This window comes from Paroedura picta, chromosome 4 (assembly GCF_049243985.1).
Source record: "Paroedura picta isolate Pp20150507F chromosome 4, Ppicta_v3.0, whole genome shotgun sequence".
Lineage (NCBI taxonomy): Eukaryota > Metazoa > Chordata > Lepidosauria > Squamata > Gekkonidae > Paroedura > Paroedura picta.
The window spans coordinates 24,882,945-24,910,443 of NC_135372.1; positions in this window are offsets into that span (position 1 = coordinate 24,882,945).

Genomic DNA, 27,499 nt, shown 5'->3' on the forward strand with positions numbered 1-27,499 from the left:
ATTTCTACATCCCATGGCCTTTCCCAACCATTTAAATTTTTCTCTTACAGGTCTAACACTTCCGAAAAACCAATACAACGCCCACCCGGAACAATATATAAAGCTAAACGAACCGTTCACTGGGCACTTATCCGTACGATAATCCCTATTGATTTACCTGTTTTAACAAGGAAATAAAATGTGAAAAAAATATTTCTACATCCCATGGCCTTTCACAACCATTTAAAATTTTCTCTTACAGGGCTACCACTTCCGAAAAACCAATACAACACCCACCCGGAACAATATATAAAGCTAAACGAACCGTTCACTTGGTACTTATCCGTAAGAAAATCCCTATTGATTTACCTGTTTTTACAAGGAAATAAAATGTGAAAAAAATGTTTCTACATCCCATGGCCTTTCCCAACCATTTAAATTTTTCTCTTACAGGTCTAACACTTCCGAAAAACCAATACAACGCCCACCCGGAACAATATATAAAGCTAAACGAACCGTTCACTGGGCACTTATCCGTACGAAAATCCCTATTGATTTACCTGTTTTTACAAGGAAATAAAATGTGAAAAAAATGTTTCTACATCCCATGGCCTTTCCCAACCATTTAAATTTTTCTCTTACAGGTCTAACACTTCCGAAAAACCAATACAACACCCACCCGGAACAATATATAAAGCTAAACGAACCGTTCACTTGGTACTTATCCGTAAGAAAATCCCTATTGATTTATCTGTTTTTACAAGGAAGTAAAATGTGAAAAAAATATTTCTACATTCCATGGCCTTTCCCAACCATTTAAATTTTTCTCTTACAGGTCTCACACTTCCGTAAAACCAATACAACGCCCACCCGGACCAATATATAAAGCTAAACGAACCGTTCACTGGGCACTTATCCGTACGAAAATCCCTATTGTTTTACCTGTTTTTACAAGGAAATAAAATGTGAAAAAAATGTTTCTACATCCCATGGCCTTTCCCAACCATTTAAATTTTTCTCTTACAGGTCTAACACTTCCGAAAAACCAATACAACGCCCACCCGGAACAATATATAAAGCTAAACGAACCGTTCACTGGGCACTTATCCTTACGAAAATCCCTATTAATTTACCTGTTTTTACAAGGAAATAAAATGTGAAAAAAATAGTTCTACAACCAATGGCCTTTCCCAACCATTTAAATTTTTCTCTTACAGGTCTAACACTTCCGAAAAACCAATACAACGCCCACCAGGAACAATATATAAAGCTAAATGAACCGTTCACTGGGCACTTATCCGTACGAAAATCCCTATTGATTTACCTGATTTTACAAGGAAATAAAATGTGAAATAAATATTTCTACATCCCATGGCCTTTCCCAACCATTTAAATTTTTCTCTTACAGGTCTAACACTTCCGAAAAACCAATACAACGACCACCCGGAACAATATCTAAAGCTAAACGAACCGTTCACTGGGCACTTATCCGTACGAAAATCCCTATTGATTTACCTGTTTTTACAAGGAAATAAAATGTGAAAAAATATTTCTACATCCCATGGCCTTTCCCAACCATTTAAATTTTTCTCTTACAGGTCTAATACATCCGAAAAAGCAATAGAACGCCCACCCGGAACAATATATAAAGCTAAACGAACCGTTCACTGGGTACTTACACGTACGAAAATCCCTATTGATTTACATTATTTTAAAAGGAAATAAAATGTGAAAGAAATATTTCTACATCCCATGGCCTTTCCCAACCATTTAAATTTTTCTCTTACAGGTCTAACACTTCCGAAAAACCAATACAACGACCACCCGGAACAATATCTAAAGCTAAACGAACCGTTCACTGGGCACTTATCCGTACGAAAATCCCTATTGATTTACCTGTTTTAACAAGGAAATAAAATGTGAAAAAAATATTTCTACATTCCATGGCCTTTCCCAACCATTTAAAATTTTCTCTTACAGGGCTAACACTTCCGAAAAACCAATACAACACCCACCCGGAACAATATATAAAGCTAAACGAACCGTTCACTGGGCACTTATCCGTACGAAAATCCCTATTGATTTACCTGTTTTTACAAGGAAATAAAATGTGAAAAAATATTTCTACATCCCATGGCCTTTCCCAACCATTTAAATTTTCCTCTTACAGGTCTAATACATCCGAAAAAGCAATAGAACGCCCACCCGGAACAATATATAAAGCTAAACGAACCGTTCACTGGGTACTTACACGTACGAAAATCCCTATTGATTTACATTATTTTACAAGAAAATAAAATGTGAAAGAAATATTTCTACATCCCATGGCCTTTCCCAACCATTTAAATTTTTCTCTTACAGGTCTAACACTTCCGAAAAACCAATACAACGCCCACCCAGAACAATATATAAAGCTAAACGAACCGTTCACTGGGCACTTATCCGTACGATAATCCCTATTGATTTACCTGTTTTAACAAGGAAATAAAATGTGAAAAAAATATTTCTACATCCCATGGCCTTTCACAACCATTTAAAATTTTCTCTTACAGGGCTAACACTTCCGAAAAACCAATACAACACCCACCCGGAACAATATATAAAGCTAAACGAACCGTTCACTTGGTACTTATCCGTAAGAAAATCCCTATTGATTTACCTGTTTTTACAAGGAAATAAAATGTGAAAAAAATGTTTCTACATCCCATGGCCTTTCCCAACCATTTAAATTTTTCTCTTACAGGTCTAACACTTCCGAAAAACCAATACAACGCCCACCCGGAACAATATATAAAGCTAAACGAACCGTTCACTGGGCACTTATCCGTACGAAAATCCCTATTGATTTACCTGTTTTTACAAGGAAATAAAATGTGAAAAAAATGTTTCTACATCCCATGGCCTTTCCCAACCATTTAAATTTTTCTCTTACAGGTCTAACACTTCCGAAAAACCAATACAACACCCACCCGGAACAATATATAAAGCTAAACGAACCGTTCACTTGGTACTTATCCGTAAGAAAATCCCTATTGATTTATCTGTTTTTACAAGGAAGTAAAATGTGAAAAAAATATTTCTACATTCCATGGCCTTTCCCAACCATTTAAATTTTTCTCTTACAGGTCTCACACTTCCGTAAAACCAATACAACGCCCACCCGGACCAATATATAAAGCTAAACGAACCGTTCACTGGGCACTTATCCGTACGAAAATCCCTATTGTTTTACCTGTTTTTACAAGGAAATAAAATGTGAAAAAAATGTTTCTACATCCCATGTCCTTTCCCAACCTTTTAAATTTTTCTCTTACAGGTCTAACACTTCCGAAAAACCAATACAACGCCCACCCGGAACAATATATAAAGCTAAACGAACCGTTCACTGGGCACTTATCCTTACGAAAATCCCTATTAATTTACCTGTTTTTACAAGGAAATAAAATGTGAAAAAAATAGTTCTACAACCCATGGCCTTTCCCAACCATTTAAATTTTTCTCTTACAGGTCTAACACTTCCGAAAAACCAATACAACGCCCACCAGGAACAATATATAAAGCTAAATGAACCGTTCACTGGGCACTTATCCGTACGAAAATCCCTATTGATTTACCTGATTTTACAAGGAAATAAAATGTGAAATAAATATTTCTACATCCCATGGCCTTTCCCAACCATTTAAATTTTTCTCTTACAGGTCTAACACTTCCGAAAAACCAATACAACGACCACCCGGAACAATATCTAAAGCTAAACGAACCGTTCACTGGGCACTTATCCGTACGAAAATCCCTATTGATTTACCTGTTTTTACAAGGAAATAAAATGTGAAAAAATATTTCTACATCCCATGGCCTTTCCCAACCATTTAAATTTTTCTCTTACAGGTCTAATACATCCGAAAAAGCAATAGAACGCCCACCCGGAACAATATATAAAGCTAAACGAACCGTTCACTGGGTACTTACACGTACGAAAATCCCTATTGATTTACATTATTTTAAAAGGAAATAAAATGTGAAAGAAATATTTCTACATCCCATGGCCTTTCCCAACCATTTAAATTTTTCTCTTACAGGTCTAACACTTCCGAAAAACCAATACAACGACCACCCGGAACAATATCTAAAGCTAAACGAACCGTTCACTGGGCACTTATCCGTACGAAAATCCCTATTGATTTACCTGTTTTTACAAGGAAATAAAATGTGAAAAAAATGTTTCTACATCCCTTGGCCTTTCCCAACCATTTAAATTTTTCTCTTACAGGTCTAACACTTCCGAAAAACCAATACAACACCCACCCGGAACAATATATAAAGCTAAACGAACCGTTCACTTGGTACTTATCCGTAAGAAAATCCCTATTGATTTACATGTTTTTACAAGGAAGTAAAATGTGAAAAAAATATTTCTACATTCCATGGCCTTTCCCAACCATTTAAATTTTTCTCTTACAGGTCTCACACTTCCGTAAAACCAATACAACGCCCACCCGGACCAATATATAAAGCTAAACGAACCGTTCACTGGGCACTTATCCGTACGAAAATCCCTATTGTTTTACCTGTTTTTACAAGGAAATAAAATGTGAAAAAAATGTTTCTACATCCCATGGCCTTTCCCAACCATTTAAATTTTTCTCTTACAGGTCTAACACTTCCGAAAAACCAATACAACGCCCACCCGGAACAATATATAAAGCTAAACGAACCGTTCACTGGGCACTTATCCTTACGAAAATCCCTATTAATTTACCTGTTTTTACAAGGAAATAAAATGTGAAAAAAATAGTTCTACAACCCATGGCCTTTCCCAACCATTTAAATTTTTCTCTTACAGGTCTAACACTTCCGAAAAACCAATACAACGACCACCCGGAACAATATCTAAAGCTAAACGAACCGTTCACTGGGCACTTATCCGTACGAAAATCCCTATTGATTTACCTGTTTTTACAAGGAAATAAAATGTGAAAAAATATTTCTACATCCCATGGCCTTTCCCAACCATTTAAATTTTTCTCTTACAGGTCTAATACATCCGAAAAAGCAATAGAACGCCCACCCGGAACAATATATAAAGCTAAACGAACCGTTCACTGGGTACTTACACGTACGAAAATCCCTATTGATTTACATTATTTTACAAGGAAATAAAATGTGAAAGAAATATTTCTACATCCCATGGCCTTTCCCAACCATTTAAATTTTTCTCTTACAGGTCTAACACTTCCGAAAAACCAATACAACGCCCACCCGGAACAATATATAAAGCTAAACGAACCGTTCACTGGGCACTTATCCGTACGAAAATCCCTATTGATTTACCTGTTTTAACAAGGAAATAAAATGTGAAAAAAATATTTCTACATCCCATGGCCTTTCCCAACCATTTAAATTTTTCTCTTACAGGTCTAACACTTCCGAAAAACCAATACAACGCCCACCCGGAACAATATATAAAGCTAAACGAACCGTTCACTGGGCACTTATCCGTACGAAAATCCCTATTGATTTACCTGTTTTTACAAGGAAATAAAATGTGAAAAAATATTTCTACATCCCATGGCCTTTCCCAACCATTTAAATTTTTCTCTTACAGGTCTAATACATCCGAAAAAGCAATAGAACGCCCACCCGGAACAATATATAAAGCTAAACGAACCGTTCACTGGGTACTTACACGTACGAAAATCCCTATTGATTTACATTATTTTACAAGGAAATAAAATGTGAAAGAAATATTTCTACATCCCATGGCCTTTCCCAACCATTTAAATTTTTCTCTTACAGGTCTAACACTTCCGAAAAACCAATACAACGCCCACCCGGAACAATATATAAAGCTAAACGAACCGTTCACTGGGCACTTATCCGTACGAAAATCCCTATTGATTTACCTGTTTTAACAAGGAAATAAAATGTGAAAAAAATATTTCTACATCCCATGGCCTTTCCCAACCATTTAAAATTTTCTCTTACAGGGCTGACACTTCCGAAAAACCAATACAACACCCACCCGGAACAATATATAAAGCTAAACGAACCGTTCACTTGGTACTTAACCGTAAGAAAATCCCTATTGATTTATCTGTTTTTACAAGGAAGTAAAATGTGAAAAAAATATTTCTACATTCCATGGCCTTTCCCAACCATTTAAATTTTTCTCTTACAGGTCTCACACTTCCGTAAAAACAATACAACGCCCACCCGGACCAATATATAAAGCTAAACGAACCGTTCACTGGGCACTTATCCGTACGAAAATCCCTATTGTTTTACCTGTTTTTACAAGGAAATAAAATGTGAAAAAAATGTTTCTACATCCCATGGCCTTTCCCAACCATTTAAATTTTTCTCTTACAGGTCTAACACTTCCGAAAAACCAATACAACGCCCACCCGGAACAATATATAAAGCTAAACGAACCGTTCACTGGGCACTTATCCTTATGAAAATCCCTATTAATTTACCTGTTTTTACAAGGAAATAAAATGTGAAAAAAATAGTTCTACAACCCATGGCCTTTCCCAACCATTTAAATTTTTCTCTTACAGGTCTAACACTTCCGAAAAACCAATACAACGCCCACCCGGAACAATATATAAAGCTAAACGAACCGTTCACTGGGCACTTATCCGTACGAAAATCCCTATTGATTTACCTGTTTTAACAAGGAAATAAAATGTGAAAAAAATATTTCTACATCCCATGGCCTTTCCCAACCATTTAAAATTTTCACTTACAGGGCTAACACTTCCGAAAAACCAATACAACACCCACCCGGAACAATATATAAAGCTAAACGAACCGTTCACTTGGTACTTATCCGTAAGAAAATCCCTATTGATTTATCTGTTTTTACAAGGAAGTAAAATGTGAAAAAAATATTTCTACATTCCATGGCCTTTCCCAACCATTTAAATTTTTCTCTTACAGGTCTCACACTTCCGTAAAACCAATACAACGCCCACCCGGACCAATATATAAAGCTAAACGAACCTTTCACTGGGCACTTATCCGTACGAAAATCCCTATTGTTTTACCTGTTTTTACAAGGAAATAAAATGTGAAAAAAATGTTTCTACATCCCATGGCCTTTCCCAACCATTTAAATTTCTCTCTTACAGGTCTAACACTTCCGAAAAACCAATACAACGCCCACCCGGAACAATATATAAAGCTAAACGAACTGTTCACTGGGCACTTATCCTTACGAAAATCCCTATTAATTTACCTGATTTTACAAGGAAATAAAATGTGAAAAAAATAGTTCTACAACCCATGGCCTTTCCCAACCATTTAAATTTTTCTCTTACAGGTCTAACACTTCCGAAAAACCAATACAACGCCCACCCGGAACAATATATAAAGCTAAACGAACCGTTCACTGGGCACTTATCCGTACGAAAATCCCTATTGATTTACCTGTTTTAACAAGGAAATAAAATGTGAAAAAAATATTTCTACATTCCATGGCCTTTCCCAACCATTTAAAATTTTCTCTTACAGGGCTAACACTTCCGAAAAACCAATACAACACCCACCCGGAACAATATATAAAGCTAAACGAACCGTTCACTTGGTACTTATCCGTAAGAAAATCCCTATTGATTTATCTGTTTTTACAAGGAAGTAAAATGTGAAAAAAATATTTCTACATTCCATGGCCTTTCCCAACCATTTAAATTTTTCTCTTACAGGTCTCACACTTCCGTAAAACCAATACAACGCCCACCCGGACCAATATATAAAGCTAAACGAACCGTTCACTGGGCACTTATCCGTACGAAAATCCCTATTGTTTTACCTGTTTTTACAAGGAAATAAAATGTGAAAAAAATGTTTCTACATCCCATGGCCTTTCCCAACCATTTAAATTTTTCTCTTACAGGTCTAACACTTCTGAAAAACCAATACAACGCCCACCCGGAACAATATATAAAGCTAAACGAACCGTTCACTGGGCACTTATCCTTACGAAAATCCCTATTAATTTACCTGTTTTTACAAGGAAATAAAATGTGAAAAAAATAGTTCTACAACCCATGGCCTTTCCCAACCATTTAAATTTTTCTCTTACAGGTCTAACACTTCCGAAAAACCAATACAACGCCCACCAGGAACAATATATAAAGCTAAATGAACCGTTCACTGGGCACTTATCCGTACGAAAATCCCTATTGATTTACCTGTTTTTACAAGGAAATAAAATGTGAAAAAATATTTCTACATTCTATGGCCTTTCCCAACCATTTAAATTTTTCTCTTACAGGTCTAACACTTCCGAAAAACCAATACAACGTCCACCCGGAACAATATATAAAGTTAAACGAACCGTTCACTGGGTACTTATCCGTACGAAAATCCCTATTGATTTATCTGTTTTTACAAGGAAATAAAATGTGAAAAAAATATTTCTACATCCCATGGCTTTTCCCAACCATTTAAATTTTTCTCTTACAGGTCTAACACTTTCGAAAAACCAATACAACGCCCACCCGGAACAATATATAAAGCTAAACGAACCGTTCACTGGGCACTTATCCGTACGAAAATCCCTATTGATTTACCTGATTTTACAAGGAAATAAAATGTGAAAAAAATATTTCTACATCCCATGGCCTTTCCCAACCATTTAAATTTTTCTCTTACAGGTCTAACACTTCCGAAAAACCAATACAACGCCCACCCGGAAGAATATATAAAGCTAAACGAACCGTTCACTGGGTACTTATCCGTACGAAAATCCCTATTGATTTACCTGTTTTTACAAGGAAATAAAATGTGAAAAAAATATTTCTACATCCCATGGCTTTTCCCAACCATTTAAATTTTTCTCTTACAGGTCTAACACTTCGGAAAAACCAATACAACGACCACCCGGAACAATATCTAAAGCTAAATGAACCCTTCACTGGGTACTTATCCGTAAGAAAATCCTTATTGATTTACCTGTTTTTACAAGGAAATAAAATGTGAAAAAATATTTCTACATCCCATGGCCTTTCGAAACCATTTAAATTTTTCTCTTTCAGGTCTAACACTTTCGAAAAACCAATACAACGCCCACCCGGAACAATATATAAAGCTAAACGAACCGTTCACTGGGCACTTATCCGTACGAAAATCCCTATTGATTTACCTGATTTTACAAGGAAATAAAATGTGAAAAAAATATTTCTACATCCTATGGCCTTTCCCAACCATTTAAATTTTTCTCTTACAGGTCTAACACTTTCGAAAAACCAATACAACGCCCACCCGGAACAATATATAAAGCTAAACGAACCGTTCACTGGGCACTTATCCGTACGAAAATCCCTATTGATTTACCTGTTTTTACAAGGAAATAAAATGTGAAAAAAATATTTCTACATCCCATGGCTTTTCCCAACCATTTAAATTTTTCTCTTACAGGTCTAACACTTCCGAAAAACCAATACAACGACCACCCGGAACAATATCTAAAGCTAAATGAACCGTTCACTGGGTACGTATCCGTAAGAAAATCCTTATTGATTTACCTGTTTTTACAAGGAAATAAAATGTGAAAAAATATTTCTACATCCCATGGCCTTTCGAAACCATTTAAATTTTTCTCTTTCAGGTCTAACACTTTCGAAAAACCAATACAACGCCCACCCGGAACAATATATAAAGCTAAACGAACCGTTCACTGGGCACTTATCCGTACGAAAATCCCTATTGATTTACCTGATTTTACAAGGAAATAAAATGTGAAAAAAATATTTCTACATACCATGGCCTTTCCCAACCATTTAAATTTTTCTCTTACAGGTCTAACACTTTCGAAAAACCAATACAACGCCCACCCGGAACAATATATAAAGCTAAACGAACCGTTCACTGGGCACTTATCCGTACGAAAATCCCTATTGATTTACCTGATTTTACAAGGAAATAAAATGTGAAAAAAATATTTCTACATCCCATGGCCTTTCCCAACCATTTAAATTTTTCTCTTACAGGTCTAACACTTCCGAAAAACCAATACAACGCCCACCCGGAAGAATATATAAAGCTAAACGAACCGTTCACTGGGTAATTATCCGTACGAAAATCCCTATTGATTTACCTGTTTTTACAAGGAAATAAAATGTGAAAAAAATATTTCTACATCCCATGGCTTTTCCCAACCATTTAAATTTTTCTCTTACAGGTCTAACACTTCCGAAAAACCAATACAACGACCACCCGGAACAATATCTAAAGCTAAATGAACCGTTCACTGGGTACTTATCCGTAAGAAAATCCTTATTGATTTACCTGTTTTTACAAGGAAATAAAATGTGAAAAAAATATTTCTACATCCCATGGCCTTTCCCAACCATTTAAAATTTTCTCTTACAGGGCTAACACTTCCGAAAAACCAATACAACACCCACCCGGAACAATATATAAAGCTAAACGAACCGTTCACTTGGTACTTATCCGTAAGAAAATCCCTATTGATTTATCTGTTTTTACAGGGAAGTAAAATGTGAAAAAAATATTTCTACATTCCATGGCCTTTCCCAACCATTTAAATTTTTCTCTTACAGGTCTCACACTTCCGTAAAACCAATACAACGCCCACCCGGACCAATATATAAAGCTAAACGAACCGTTCACTGGGCACTTATCCGTACGAAAATCCCTATTGTTTTACCTGTTTTTACAAGGAAATAAAATGTGAAAAAAATGTTTCTACATCCCATGGCCTTTCCCAACCATTTAAATTTTTCTCTTACAGGTCTAACACTTCCGAAAAACCAATACAACGCCCACCCGGAACAATATATAAAGCTAAACGAACCGTTCACTGGGCACTTATCCTTACGAAAATCCCTATTAATTTACCTGTTTTTACAAGGAAATAAAATGTGAAAAAAATAGTTCTACAACCCATGGCCTTTCCCAACCATTTAAATTTTTCTCTTACAGGTCTAACACTTCCGAAAAACCAATACAACGCCCACCCGGAACAATATATAAAGCTAAACGAACCGTTCACTGGGCACTTATCCGTACGAAAATCCCTATTGATTTACCTGTTTTAACAAGGAAATAAAATGTGAAAAAAATATTTCTACATCCCATGGCCTTTCCCAACCATTTAAAATTTTCTCTTACAGGGCTAACACTTCCGAAAAACCAATACAACACCCACCCGGAACAATATATAAAGCTAAACGAACCGTTCACTTGGTACTTATCCGTAAGAAAATCCCTATTAATTTACCTGTTTTTACAAGGAAGTAAAATGTGAAAAAAATATTTCTACATTCCATGGCCTTTCCCAACCATTTAAATTTTTCTCTTACAGGTCTCACACTTCCGTAAAACCAATACAACGCCCACCCGGACCAATATATAAAGCTAAACGAACCGTTCACTGGGCACTTATCCGTACGAAAATCCCTATTGTTTTACCTGTTTTTACAAGGAAATAAAATGTGAAAAAAATGTTTCTACATCCCATGGCCTTTCCCAACCATTTAAATTTTTCTCTTACAGGTCTAACACTTCCGAAAAACCAATACAACGCCCACCCGGAACAATATATAAAGCTAAACGAACCGTTCACTGGGCACTTATCCTTACGAAAATCCCTATTAATTTACCTGTTTTTACAAGGAAATAAAATGTGAAAAAAATAGTTCTACAACCCATGGCCTTTCGCAACCATTTAAATTTTTCTCTTACAGGTCTAACACTTCCGAAAAACCAATACAACGCCCACCAGGAACAATATATAAAGCTAAATGAACCGTTCACTGGGCACTTATCCGTACGAAAATCCCTATTGATTTACCTGATTTTACAAGGAAATAAAATGTGAAATAAATATTTCTACATCCCATGGCCTTTCCCAACCATTTAAATTTTTCTCTTACAGGTCTAACACTTCCGAAAAACCAATACAACGACCACCCGGAACAATATCTAAAGCTAAACGAACCGTTCACTGGGTACTTATCCGTAAGAAAATCCCTATTGATTTACCTGTTTTTACAAGGAAATAAAATGTGAAAAAATATTTCTACATCCCACGGCCTTTCCCAACCATTTAAATTTTTCTCTTACAGGTCTAATACTTCCGAAAAACCAATACAACGCCCACCCGGAACAATATCTAAAGCTAAACGAACCGTTCACTGGGTACTTACACGTACGAAAATCCCTATTGATTTACCTGTTTTTACAAGGAAATAAAATGTGAAAAAATATTTCTACATCCCATGGCCTTTTCCAACCATTTAAATTTTTCTCTTACAGGTCTAATACTTCCGAAAAACCAATACAACGCCCACCCGGAACAATATATAAAGCTAAACGAACCGTTCACTGGGTACTTACACGTACGAAAATCCCTATTGATTTACCTGATTTTACAAGGAAATAAAATGTGAAAAAAATATTTCTACATCCCTTGGCCTTTCCCAACCATTTAAATTTTTCTCTTACAGGTCTAACACTTCCGAAAAACCAATACAACGCCCACCCGGAACAATATATAAAGCTAAACGAACCGTTCACTGGGCCCTTATCCGTACGAAAATTCCTATTGATTTACCTGATTTTACAAGGAAATAAAATGTGAAAAAAATATTTCTACATCCCATGGCCTTTCCCAACCATTTAAATTTTTCTCTTACAGGTCTAACACTTCCGAAAAACCAATACAACGACCACCCAGAACAATATCTAAAGCTAAAGGAACCGTTCACTGGGTACTTATCCGTAAGAAAATCCCTATTGATTTACCTGTTTTTACAAGGAAATAAAATGTGAAAAAATATTTCTACATCCCATGGCCTTTCCCAACCATTTAAAATTTTCTCTTACAGGGCTAACACTTCCGAAAAACCAATACAACACCCACCCGGAACAATATATAAAGCTAAACGAACCGTTCACTGGGCACTTATCCGTACGAAAATCCCTATTGATTTACCTGTTTTAACAAGGAAATAAAATGTGAAAAAAATATTTCTACATCCCATGGCCTTTCCCAACCATTTAAAATTTTCTCTTACAGGGCTAACACTTCCGAAAAACCAATACAACACCCACCCGGAACAATATATAAAGCTAAACGAACCGTTCACTTGGTACTTATCCGTAAGAAAATCCCTATTAATTTACCTGTTTTTACAAGGAAGTAAAATGTGAAAAAAATATTTCTACATTCCATGGCCTTTCCCAACCATTTAAATTTTTCTCTTACAGGTCTCACACTTCCGTAAAACCAATACAACGCCCACCCGGACCAATATATAAAGCTAAACGAACCGTTCACTGGGCACTTATCCGTACGAAAATCCCTATTGTTTTACCTGTTTTTACAAGGAAATAAAATGTGAAAAAAATGTTTCTACATCCCATGGCCTTTCCCAACCATTTAAATTTTTCTCTTACAGGTCTAACACTTCCGAAAAACCAATACAACGCCCACCCGGAACAATATATAAAGCTAAACGAACCGTTCACTGGGCACTTATCCTTACGAAAATCCCTATTAATTTACCTGTTTTTACAAGGAAATAAAATGTGAAAAAAATAGTTCTACAACCCATGGCCTTTCGCAACCATTTAAATTTTTCTCTTACAGGTCTAACACTTCTGAAAAACCAATACAACGCCCACCCGGAAGAATATATAAAGCTAAACGAACCGTTCACTGGGTACTTATCCGTACGAAAATCCCTATTGATTTACCTGTTTTTACAAGGAAATAAAATGTGAAAAACATATTTCTACATCCCATGGCTTTTCCCAACCATTTAAATTTTTCTCTTACAGGTCTAACACTTCCCAAAAACCAATACAACGACCACCCGGAACAATATCTAAAGCTAAATGAACCGTTCACTGGGTACTTATCCGTAAGAAAATCCTTATTGATTTACCTGTTTTTACAAGGAAATAAAATGTGAAAAAATATTTCTACATCCCATGGCCTTTCGAAACCATTTAAATTTTTCTCTTTCAGGTCTAACACTTTCGAAAAACCAATACAACGCCCACCCGGAACAATATATAAAGCTAAACGAACCGTTCACTGGGCACTTATCCGTACGAAAATCCCTATTGATTTACCTGTTTTTACAAGGAAATAAAATGTGAAAAAAATATTTCTACATCCCATGGCTTTTCCCAACCATTTAAATTTTTCTCTTACATGTCTAACACTTCCGAAAAACCAATACAACGACCACCCGGAACAATATCTAAAGCTAAATGAACCGTTCACTGGGTACTTATCCGTAAGAAAATCCCTATTGATTTACCTGTTTTTACAAGGAAATAAAATGTGAAAAAATATTTCTACATCCCATGGCCTTTCCCAACCATTTAAATTTTTCTCTTACAGATCTAATACATCTGAAAAAGCAATAGAACGCCCACCCGGAACAATATATAAAGCTAAACGAACCGTTCACTGGGTACTTACACGTACGGAAATCCCTATTGATTTACATTATTTTACAAGGAAATAAAATGTGAAAGAAATATTTCTACATCCCATGGCCTTTCCCAACCATTTAAATTTTTCTCTTACAGGTCTAACACTTCCGAAAAACCAATACAACGCCCACCCGGAACAATATATAAAGCTAAACGAACCGTTCACTTGGTACTTATCCGTAAGAAAATCCCTATTGTTTTACCTGTTTTTACAAGGAAATAAAATGTGAAAAAAATGTTTCTACATCCCATGGCCTTTCCCAACCATTTAAATTTTTCTCTTACAGGTCTAACACTTCCGAAAAACCAATACAACGCCCACCCGGAACAATATATAAAGCTAATAGAACCGTTCACTGGGTACTTACACGTACGAAAATCCCTATTGATTTACCTGATTTTACAAGGAAATAAAATGTGAAAAAAATATTTCTACATCCCATGGCCTTTCCCAACCATTTAAATTTTTCTCTTACAGGTCTAATACATCCAAAAAACCAATACAACGCCCACCCGGAACAATATATAAAGCTAAACGAACCGTTCACTGGGTACTTATCCGTACGAAAATCCCTATTGATTTACCTGTTTTTACAAGGAAATAAAATGTGAAAAAAATATTTCTACATCCCATGGCTTTTCCCAACCATTTAAATTTTTCTCTTACAGGTCTAACACTTCCGAAAAACCAATACAACGACCACCCGGAACAATATCTAAAGCTAAATGAACCGTTCACTGGGTACTTATCCGTACGAAAATCCCTATTGATTTACCTGATTTTACAAGGAAATAAAATGTGAAAAAAATATTTCTACATCCCATGGCCTTTCCCAACCATTTAAATTTTTCTCTTACAGGTCTAACACTTCTGAAAAACCAATACAACGCCCACCCGGAAGAATATATAAAGCTAAACGAACCGTTCACTGGGTACTTATCCGTACGAAAATCCCTATTGATTTACCTGTTTTTACAAGGAAATAAAATGTGAAAAAAATATTTCTACATCCCATGGCTTTTCCCAACCATTTAAATTTTTCTCTTACAGGTCTAACACTTTCGAAAAACCAATACAACGCCCACCCGGAACAATATATAAAGCTAAACGAACCGTTCACTGGGCACTTATCCGTACGAAAATCCCTATTGATTTACCTGTTTTTACAAGGAAATAAAATGTGAAAAAAATATTTCTACATCCCATGGCTTTTCCCAACCATTTAAATTTTTCTCTTACATGTCTAACACTTCCGAAAAACCAATACAACGACCACCCGGAACAATATCTAAAGCTAAATGAACCGTTCACTGGGTACTTATCCGTAAGAAAATCCCTATTGATTTACCTGTTTTTACAAGGAAATAAAATGTGAAAAAATATTTCTGCATCCCATGGCCTTTCCCAACCATTTAAATTTTTCTCTTACAGGTCTAACACTTCCGAAAAACCAATACAACGCCCACCCGGAACAATATATAAAGCTAAACGAACCGTTCACTTGGTACTTATCCGTAAGAAAATCCCTATTGATTTATCTGTTTTTACAAGGAAGTAAAATGTGAAAAACATATTTCTACATCCCATGGCTTTTCCCAACCATTTAAATTTTTCTCTTACAGGTCTAACACTTCCCAAAAACCAATACAACGACCACCCGGAACAATATCTAAAGCTAAATGAACCGTTCACTGGGTACTTATCCGTAAGAAAATCCTTATTGATTTACCTGTTTTTACAAGGAAATAAAATGTGAAAAAATATTTCTACATCCCATGGCCTTTCGAAACCATTTAAATTTTTCTCTTTCAGGTCTAACACTTTCGAAAAACCAATACAACGCCCACCCGGAACAATATATAAAGCTAAACGAACCGTTCACTGGGCACTTATCCGTACGAAAATCCCTATTGATTTACCTGTTTTTACAAGGAAATAAAATGTGAAAAAAATATTTCTACATCCCATGGCTTTTCCCAACCATTTAAATTTTTCTCTTACATGTCTAACACTTCCGAAAAACCAATACAACGACCACCCGGAACAATATCTAAAGCTAAATGAACCGTTCACTGGGTACTTATCCGTAAGAAAATCCCTATTGATTTACCTGTTTTTACAAGGAAATAAAATGTGAAAAAATATTTCTACATCCCATGGCCTTTCCCAACCATTTAAATTTTTCTCTTACAGATCTAATACATCTGAAAAAGCAATAGAACGCCCACCCGGAACAATATATAAAGCTAAACGAACCGTTCACTGGGTACTTACACGTACGGAAATCCCTATTGATTTACATTATTTTACAAGGAAATAAAATGTGAAAGAAATATTTCTACATCCCATGGCCTTTCCCAACCATTTAAATTTTTCTCTTACAGGTCTAACACTTCCGAAAAACCAATACAACGCCCACCCGGAACAATATATAAAGCTAAACGAACCGTTCACTTGGTACTTATCCGTAAGAAAATCCCTATTGTTTTACCTGTTTTTACAAGGAAATAAAATGTGAAAAAAATGTTTCTACATCCCATGGCCTTTCCCAACCATTTAAATTTTTCTCTTACAGGTCTAACACTTCCGAAAAACCAATACAACGCCCACCCGGAACAATATATAAAGCTAATAGAACCGTTCACTGGGTACTTACACGTACGAAAATCCCTATTGATTTACCTGATTTTACAAGGAAATAAAATGTGAAAAAAATATTTCTACATCCCATGGCCTTTCCCAACCATTTAAATTTTTCTCTTACAGGTCTAATACATCCAAAAAACCAATACAACGCCCACCCGGAACAATATATAAAGCTAAACGAACCGTTCACTGGGTACTTATCCGTACGAAAATCCCTATTGATTTACCTGTTTTTACAAGTAAATAAAATGTGAAAAAAATATTTCTACATCCCATGGCTTTTCCCAACCATTTAAATTTTTCTCTTACAGGTCTAACACTTCCGAAAAACCAATACAACGACCACCCGGAACAATATCTAAAGCTAAATGAACCGTTCACTGGGTACTTATCCGTACGAAAATCCCTATTGATTTACCTGATTTTACAAGGAAATAAAATGTGAAAAAAATATTTCTACATCCCATGGCCTTTCCCAACCATTTAAATTTTTCTCTTACAGGTCTAACACTTCTGAAAAACCAATACAACGCCCACCCGGAAGAATATATAAAGCTAAACGAACCGTTCACTGGGTACTTATCCGTACGAAAATCCCTATTGATTTACCTGTTTTTACAAGGAAATAAAATGTGAAAAAAATATTTCTACATCCCATGGCTTTTCCCAACCATTTAAATTTTTCTCTTACAGGTCTAACACTTTCGAAAAACCAATACAACGCCCACCCGGAACAATATATAAAGCTAAACGAACCGTTCACTGGGCACTTATCCGTACGAAAATCCCTATTGATTTACCTGTTTTTACAAGGAAATAAAATGTGAAAAAAATATTTCTACATCCCATGGCTTTTCCCAACCATTTAAATTTTTCTCTTACATGTCTAACACTTCCGAAAAACCAATACAACGACCACCCGGAACAATATCTAAAGCTAAATGAACCGTTCACTGGGTACTTATCCGTAAGAAAATCCCTATTGATTTACCTGTTTTTACAAGGAAATAAAATGTGAAAAAATATTTCTGCATCCCATGGCCTTTCCCAACCATTTAAATTTTTCTCTTACAGGTCTAATACATCTGAAAAAGCAATAGAACACCCACCCGGAACAATATATAAAGCTAAACGAACCGTTCACTGGGTACTTACACGTACGAAAATCCCTATTGATTTACATTATTTTACAAGGAAATAAAATGTGAAAGAAATATTTCTACATCCCATGGCCTTTCCCAACCATTTAAATTTTTCTCTTACAGGTCTAACACTTCCGAAAAACCAATACAACGCCCACCCGGAACAATATATAAAGCTAAACGAACCGTTCACTGGGCACTTATCCTTACGAAAATCCCTATTAATTTACCTGTTTTTACAAGGAAAGAAAATGTGAAAAAAATATTTCTACAACCCATGGCCTTTCCCAACTATTTAAATTTTTCTCTTACAGGTCTAATACTTCCGAAAAACCAATACAACGCCCACCCGGAACAATATATAAAGCTAATAGAACCGTTCACTGGGTACTTACACGTACGAAAATCCCTATTGATTTACCTGATTTTACAAGGAAATAAAATGTGAAAAAAATATTTCTACATCCCATGGCCTTTCCCAACCATTTAAATTTTTCTCTTACAGGTCTAATACATCCAAAAAACCAATACAACGCCCACCCGGAACAATATATAAAGCTAAACGAACCGTTCACTGGGTACTTATCCGTACGAAAATCCCTATTGATTTACCTGTTTTTACAAGGAAATAAAATGTGAAAAAAATATTTCTACATCCCATGGCTTTTCCCAACCATTTAAATTTTTCTCTTACAGGTCTAACACTTCCGAAAAACCAATACAACGACCACCCGGAACAATATCTAAAGCTAAATGAACCGTTCACTGGGTACTTATCCGTAAGAAAATCCCTATTGATTTACCTGTTTTTACAAGGAAATAAAATGTGAAAAAATATTTCTACATCCCATGGCCTTTCCCAACCATTTAAATTTTTCTCTTACAGGTCTAATACATCTGAAAAAGCAATAGAACGCCCACCCGGAACAATATATAAAGCTAAACGAACCGTTCACTGGGTACTTACACGTACGAAAATCCCTATTGATTTACATTATTTTATAAGGAAATAAAATGTGAAAGAAATATTTCTACATCCCATGGCCTTTCCCAACCATTTAAATTTTTCTCTTACAGGTCTAACGCTTCCGAAAAACCAATACAACGCCAACCCGGAACAATATATAAAGCTAAACGAACCGTTCACTTGGTACTTATCCGTACGAAAATCCCTATTGTTTTACCTGTTTTTACAAGGAAATAAAATGTGAAAAAAATGTTTCTACATCCCATGGCCTTTCCCAACCATTTAAATTTTTCTCTTACAGGTCTAACACTTCCGAAAAACCAATACAACGCCCACCCGGAACAATATATAAAGCTAAACGAACCGTTCACTGGGCACTTAATCTTACGAAAATCCCTATTAATTTACCTGTTTTTACAAGGAAATAAAATGTGAAAAAAATATTTCTACAACCCATGGCCTTTCCCAACCATTTAAATTTTTCTCTTACAGGTCTAACACTTCAGAAAAACCAATACAACGCCCACCCGGAACAATATATAAAGCTAAACGAACCGTTCACTGGGCACTTATTCGTACGAAAATCCCTATTGATTTACCTGATTTTACAAGGAAATAAAGTGTGAAAAAAATATTTCTACATCCCATGGCCTTTCCCAACCATTTAAATTTTTCTCTTACAGGTCTAACACTTCCGAAAAACCAATACAACGACCACCCGGAACAATATCTAAAGCTAAATGAACCGTTCACTGGGTACTTATCCGTAAGAAAATCCCTATTGATTTACCTGTTTTTACAAGGAAATAAAATGTGAAAAAATATTTCTACATCCCATGGCCTTTCCCAACCATTTAAATTTTTCTCTTACAGGTCTAATACATCTGAAAAAGCAATAGAACGCCCACCCGGAACAATATATAAAGCTAAACGAACCGTTCACTGGGTACTTACACGTACGAAAATCCCTATTGATTTACATTATTTTATAAGGAAATAAAATGTGAAAGAAATATTTCTACATCCCATGGCCTTTCCCAACCATTTAAATTTTTCTCTTACAGGTCTAACGCTTCCGAAAAACCAATACAACGCCAACCCGGAACAATATATAAAGCTAAACGAACCGTTCACTTAGTACTTATCCGTACGAAAATCCCTATTGTTTTACCTGTTTTTACAAGGAAATAAAATGTGAAAAAAATGTTTCTACATCCCATGGCCTTTCCCAACCATTTAAATTTTTCTCTTACAGGTCTAACACTTCCGAAAAACCAATACAACGCCCACCCGGAACAATATATAAAGCTAAACGAACCGTTCACTGGGCACTTAATCTTACGAAAATCCCTATTAATTTACCTGTTTTTACAAGGAAATAAAATGTGAAAAAAATATTTCTACAACCCATGGCCTTTCCCAACCATTTAAATTTTTCTCTTACAGGTCTAACACTTCAGAAAAACCAATACAACGCCCACCCGGAACAATATATAAAGCTAAACGAACCGTTCACTGGGCACTTATTCGTACGAAAATCCCTATTGATTTACCTGATTTTACAAGGAAATAAAGTGTGAAAAAAATATTTCTACATCCCATGGCCTTTCCCAACCATTTAAATTTTTCTCTTACAGGTCTAACCCTTCCAAAAAACCAATACAACGCCCACCCGGAACAATATATAAAGCTAAACAAACCGTTCACTGGGCAGTTATCCGTACGAAAATCCCTATTGATTTACCTGTTTTTACAAGGAAATAAAATGTGAAAAAAATATTTCTACATCCCATGGCCTTTCCCAACCATTTAAATTTTTCTCTTACAGGTCTAACACTTCCGAAAAACCAATACAACGCCCACCCGGAGCAATATATAAAGCTAAACGAACCGTTCACTGGGCACTTATCCGTACGAAAATCCCCATTGATTTACCTGATTTTACAAGGAAATAAAATGTGAAAAAAATATTTCTACATCCCATGGCCTTTCCCAACCATTTAAATATTTCTCTTACAGGTCTAACACTTCCGAAAAACCAATACAACGCCTACCCGGAACAATATATAAAGCTAAACGAACTGTTCACTGGGCACTTATACGTACGAAAATCCCTATTAATTTACCTGATTTTACAAGGAAATAAAATGTGAAAAAAATATTTCTACATCCCATGGCCTTTCCCAACCATTTAAATTTTTCTCTTACAGGTCTAACACTTCCGAAAAACCAATACAACGACCACCCGGAACAATATCTAAAGCTAAATGAACCGTTCACTGGGTACTTATCCGTAAGAAAATCCCTATTGATTTACCTGTTTTTACAAGGAAATAAAATGTGAAAAAAATATTTCTACATCCCATGGCCTTTCCAAACCATATAAATTTTTCTCTTACAGGTCTAACACTTCCGAAAAACCAATACAACGCCCTCCCAGAACAATATATAAAGGTAAACGAACCGTTCACTGGGCACTTATTCGTACGAAAATCCCTATTGATTTACCTGATTTTACAAGGAAATAAAATGTGAAAAAAATATTTCTACATCCCATTTCCTTTCCCAACCATTTAAATTTTTCTCTTACAGGTCTAACCCTTCCAAAAAACCAATACAACGCCCACCCGGAACAATATATAAAGCTAAACAAACCGTTCACTGGGCACTTATCCGTACGAAAATCCCTATTGATTTACCTGTTTTTACAAGGAAATAAAATGTGAAAAAAATATTTCTACATCCCATGGCCTTTCCCAACCATTTAAATTTTTCTCTTACAGGTCTAACACTTCCGAAAAACCAATACAACGCCCACCCGGAGCAATATATAAAGCTAAACGAACCGTTCACTGGGCACTTATCCGTACGAAAATCCCCATTGATTTACCTGATTTTACAAGGAAATAAAATGTGAAAAAAATATTTCTACATCCCATGGCCTTTCCCAACCATTTAAATATTTCTCTTACAGGTCTAACACTTCCGAAAAACCAATACAACGCCTACCCGGAACAATATATAAAGCTAAACGAACTGTTCACTGGGCACTTATACGTACGAAAATCCCTATTAATTTACCTGATTTTACAAGGAAATAAAATGTGAAAAAAATATTTCTACATCCCATGGCCTTTCCCAACCATTTAAATTTTTCTCTTACAGGTCTAACACTTCCGAAAAACCAATACAACGACCACCCGGAACAATATCTAAAGCTAAATGAACCGTTCACTGGGTACTTATCCGTAAGAAAATCCCTATTGATTTACCTGTTTTTACAAGGAAATAAAATGTGAAAAAAATATTTCTACATCCCATGGCCTTTCCAAACCATATAAATTTTTCTCTTACAGGTCTAACACTTCCGAAAAACCAATACAACGCCCTCCCAGAACAATATATAAAGGTAAACGAACCGTTCACTGGGCACTTATTCGTACGAAAATCCCTATTGATTTACCTGATTTTACAAGGAAATAAAATGTGAAAAAAATATTTCTACATCCCATTTCCTTTCCCAACCATTTAAATTTTTCTCTTACAGGTCTAACCCTTCCAAAAAACCAATACAACGCCCACCCGGAACAATATATAAAGCTAAACAAACCGTTCACTGGGCACTTATCCGTACGAAAATCCCTATTGATTTACCTGTTTTTACAAGGAAATAAAATGTGAAAAAAATATTTCTACATCCCATGGCCTTTCCCAACCATTTAAATTTTTCTCTTACAGGTCTAACACTTCCGAAAAACCAATACAACGCCCACCCGGAGCAATATATAAAGCTAAACGAACCGTTCACTGGGCACTTATCCGTACGAAAATCCCCATTGATTTACCTGATTTTACAAGGAAATAAAATGTGAAAAAAATATTTCTACATCCCATGGCCTTTCCCAGCCATTTAAATTTTTCTCTTACAGGTCTAACACTTCCGAAAAACCAATACAACGCCCTCCCAGAACAATATATAAAGCTAAACGAACTGTTCACTGGGCACTTATACGTACGAAAATCCCTATTAATTTACCTGATTTTACAAGGAAATAAAATGTGAAAAAAATATTTCTACATCCCATGGCCTTTCCCAACCATTTAAATTTTTCTCTTACAGGTCTAACACTTCCGAAAAACCAATACAACGACCACCCGGAACAATATCTAAAGCTAAATGAACCGTTCACTGGGTACTTATCCGTAAGAAAATCCCTATTGATTTACCTGTTTTTACAAGGAAATAAAATGTGAAAAAAATATTTCTACATCCCATGGCCTTTCCAAACCATATAAATTTTTCTCTTACAGGTCTAACACTTCCGAAAAACCAATACAACGCCCTCCCAGAACAATATATAAAGGTAAACGAACCGTTCACTGGGCACTTATTCGTACGAAAATCCCTATTGATTTACCTGATTTTACAAGGAAATAAAATGTGAAAAAAATATTTCTACATCCCATTTCCTTTCCCAACCATTTAAATTTTTCTCTTACAGGTCTAACCCTTCCAAAAAACCAATACAACGCCCACCCGGAACAATATATAAAGCTAAACAAACCGTTCACTGGGCACTTATCCGTACGAAAATCCCTATTGATTTACCTGTTTTTACACGGAAATAAAATGTGAAAAAAATATTTCTACATCCCATGGCCTTTCCCAACCATTTAAATTTTTCTCTTACAGGTCTAACACTTCCGAAAAACCAATACAACGCCCACCCGGAGCAATATATAAAGCTAAACGAACCGTTCACTGGGCACTTATCCGTACGAAAATCCCCATTGATTTACCTGATTTTACAAGGAAATAAAATGTGAAAAAAATATTTCTACATCCCATGGCCTTTCCCAGCCATTTAAATTTTTCTCTTACAGGTCTAACACTTCCGAAAAACCAATACAACGCCCTCCCAGAACAATATATAAAGCTAAACGAACCGTTCACTGGGCACTTATCCGTACGAAAATCCCTATTGATTTACCTTATTTTAAAAGGAAATAAAATGTGAAAAAAATATTTCTACATCCCATGGCCTTTCCCAACCATTTAAATTGTTCTCTTACAGGTCTAACACTTCCAAAAAACCAATACAACGCCCACCCGGAACAATATATAAAGCTAACAAACCGTTCACTGGGCACTTATCCGTACGAAAATCCCTATTGATTTACCTGTTTTTACAAGGAAATAAAATGTGAAAAAAATATTTCTACATCCCATGGCCTTTCCCAACCATTTAAATTGTTCTCTTACAGGTCTAACACTTCCAAAAAACCAATACAACGCCCTCCCAGAACAATATATAAAGCTAAACGAACCGTTCACTGGGCACTTTTCCGTACGAAAATCCCTATTGATTTACCTGATTTTACAAGGAAATAAAATGTGAAAAAAATATTTCTACATCCCATGGCCTTTCCCAACCATTTAAATTTTTCTCTTACAGGTCTAACCCTTCCAAAAAACCAATACAACGCCCACCCGCAACAATATATAAAGCTAAACAAACCGTTCACTGGGCACTTATCCGTACAAAAATCCCTATTGATTTACCTGTTTTTACAAGGAAATAAAATGTGAAAAAAATATTTCTACATCCCATGGCCTTTCCCAACCATTTAAATTTTTCTCTTACAGGTCTAACACTTCCAAAAAACCAATACAACGCCCATCCGGAACAATATATAAAGCTAAAAAAACTGTTCACTGGGCACTTATCCGTACGAAAATCCCTATTGATTTACCTGTTTTTACAAGGAAATAAAATGTGAAAAAAATATTTCTACATCCCATGGCCTTTCCCAACCATTTAAATTTGTCTCTTACAGGTCTAACCCTTCCAAAAAACCAATACAACGCCCACCCGGAACAATATATAAAGCTAAACAAACCGTTCACTGGGCACTTATCTGTACGAAAATCCCTATTGATTTACGTGTTTTTACAAGGAAATAAAATATGAAAAAAATATTTCTACATCCCATGGCCTTTCCCAACCATTTAAATATTTCTCTTACAGGTCTAACACTTCCGAAAAACCAATACAACGCCCACCCGGAACAATATATAAAGCTAAACGAACTGTTCACTGGGCACTTATACGTACGAAAATCCCTATTAATTTACCTGATTTTACAAGGAAATAAAATGTGAAAAAAATATTTCTACATCCCATGGCCTTTCCCAACCATTTAAATTTTTCTCTTACAGGTCTAACACTTCCGAAAAACCAATACAACGACCACCCGGAACAATATCTAAAGCTAAATGAACCGTTCACTGGGTACTTATCCGTAAGAAAATCCCTATTGATTTACCTGTTTTTACAAGGAAATAAAATGTGAAAAAAATATTTCTACATCCCATGGCCTTTCCAAACCATATAAATTTTTCTCTTACAGGTCTAACACTTCCGAAAAACCAATACAACGCCCTCCCAGAACAATATATAAAGGTAAACGAACCGTTCACTGGGCACTTATTCGTACGAAAATCCCTATTGATTTACCTGTTTTTACAAGGAAATAAAATGTGAAAAAAATATTTCTACATCCCATGGCCTTTCCCAACCATTTAAATTTGTCTCTTACAGGTCTAACCCTTCCAAAAAACCAATACAACGCCCACCCGGAACAATATATAAAGCTAAACAAACCGTTCACTGGGCACTTATCTGTACGAAAATCCCTATTGATTTACGTGTTTTTACAAGGAAATAAAATATGAAAAAAATATTTCTACATCCCATGGCCTTTCCCAACCATTTAAATATTTCTCTTACAGGTCTAACACTTCCGAAAAACCAATACAACGCCCACCCGGAACAATATATAAAGCTAAACGAACTGTTCACTGGGCACTTATACGTACGAAAATCCCTATTAATTTACCTGATTTTACAAGGAAATAAAATGTGAAAAAAATATTTCTACATCCCATGGCCTTTCCCAACCATTTAAATTTTTCTCTTACAGGTCTAACACTTCCGAAAAACCAATACAACGACCACCCGGAACAATATCTAAAGCTAAATGAACCGTTCACTGGGTACTTATCCGTAAGAAAATCCCTATTGATTTACCTGTTTTTACAAGGAAATAAAATGTGAAAAAAATATTTCTACATCCCATGGCCTTTCCAAACCATATAAATTTTTCTCTTACAGGTCTAACACTTCCGAAAAACCAATACAACGCCCTCCCAGAACAATATATAAAGGTAAACGAACCGTTCACTGGGCACTTATTCGTACGAAAATCCCTATTGATTTACCTGATTTTACAAGGAAATAAAATGTGAAAAAAATATTTCTACATCCCATTTCCTTTCCCAACCATTTAAATTTTTCTCTTACAGGTCTAACCCTTCCAAAAAACCAATACAACGCCCACCCGGAACAATATATAAAGCTAAACAAACCGTTCACTGGGCACTTATCCGTACGAAAATCCCTATTGATTTACCTGTTTTTACAAGGAAATAAAATGTGAAAAAAATATTTCTACATCCCATGGCCTTTCCCAACCATTTAAATTTTTCTCTTACAGGTCTAACACTTCCGAAAAACCAATACAACGCCCACCCGGAGCAATATATAAAGCTAAACGAACCGTTCACTGGGCACTTATCCGTACGAAAATCCCCATTGATTTACCTGATTTTACAAGGAAATAAAATGTGAAAAAAATATTTCTACATCCCATGGCCTTTCCCAACCATTTAAATTTTTCTCTTACAGGTCTAACACTTCCGAAAAACCAATACAACGACCACCCGGAACAATATCTAAAGCTAAATGAACCGTTCACTGGGTACTTATCCGTAAGAAAATCCCTATTGATTTACCTGTTTTTACAAGGAAATAAAATGTGAAAAAAATATTTCTACATCCCATGGCCTTTCCAAACCATATAAATTTTTCTCTTACAGGTCTAACACTTCCGAAAAACCAATACAACGCCCTCCCAGAACAATATATAAAGGTAAACGAACCGTTCACTGGGCACTTATTCGTACGAAAATCCCTATTGATTTACCTGTTTTTACAAGGAAATAAAATGTGAAAAAAATATTTCTACATCCCATGGCCTTTCCCAACCATTTAAATTTGTCTCTTACAGGTCTAACCCTTCCAAAAAACCAATACAACGCCCACCCGGAACAATATATAAAGCTAAACAAACCGTTCACTGGGCACTTATCTGTACGAAAATCCCTATTGATTTACGTGTTTTTACAAGGAAATAAAATATGAAAAAAATATTTCTACATCCCAT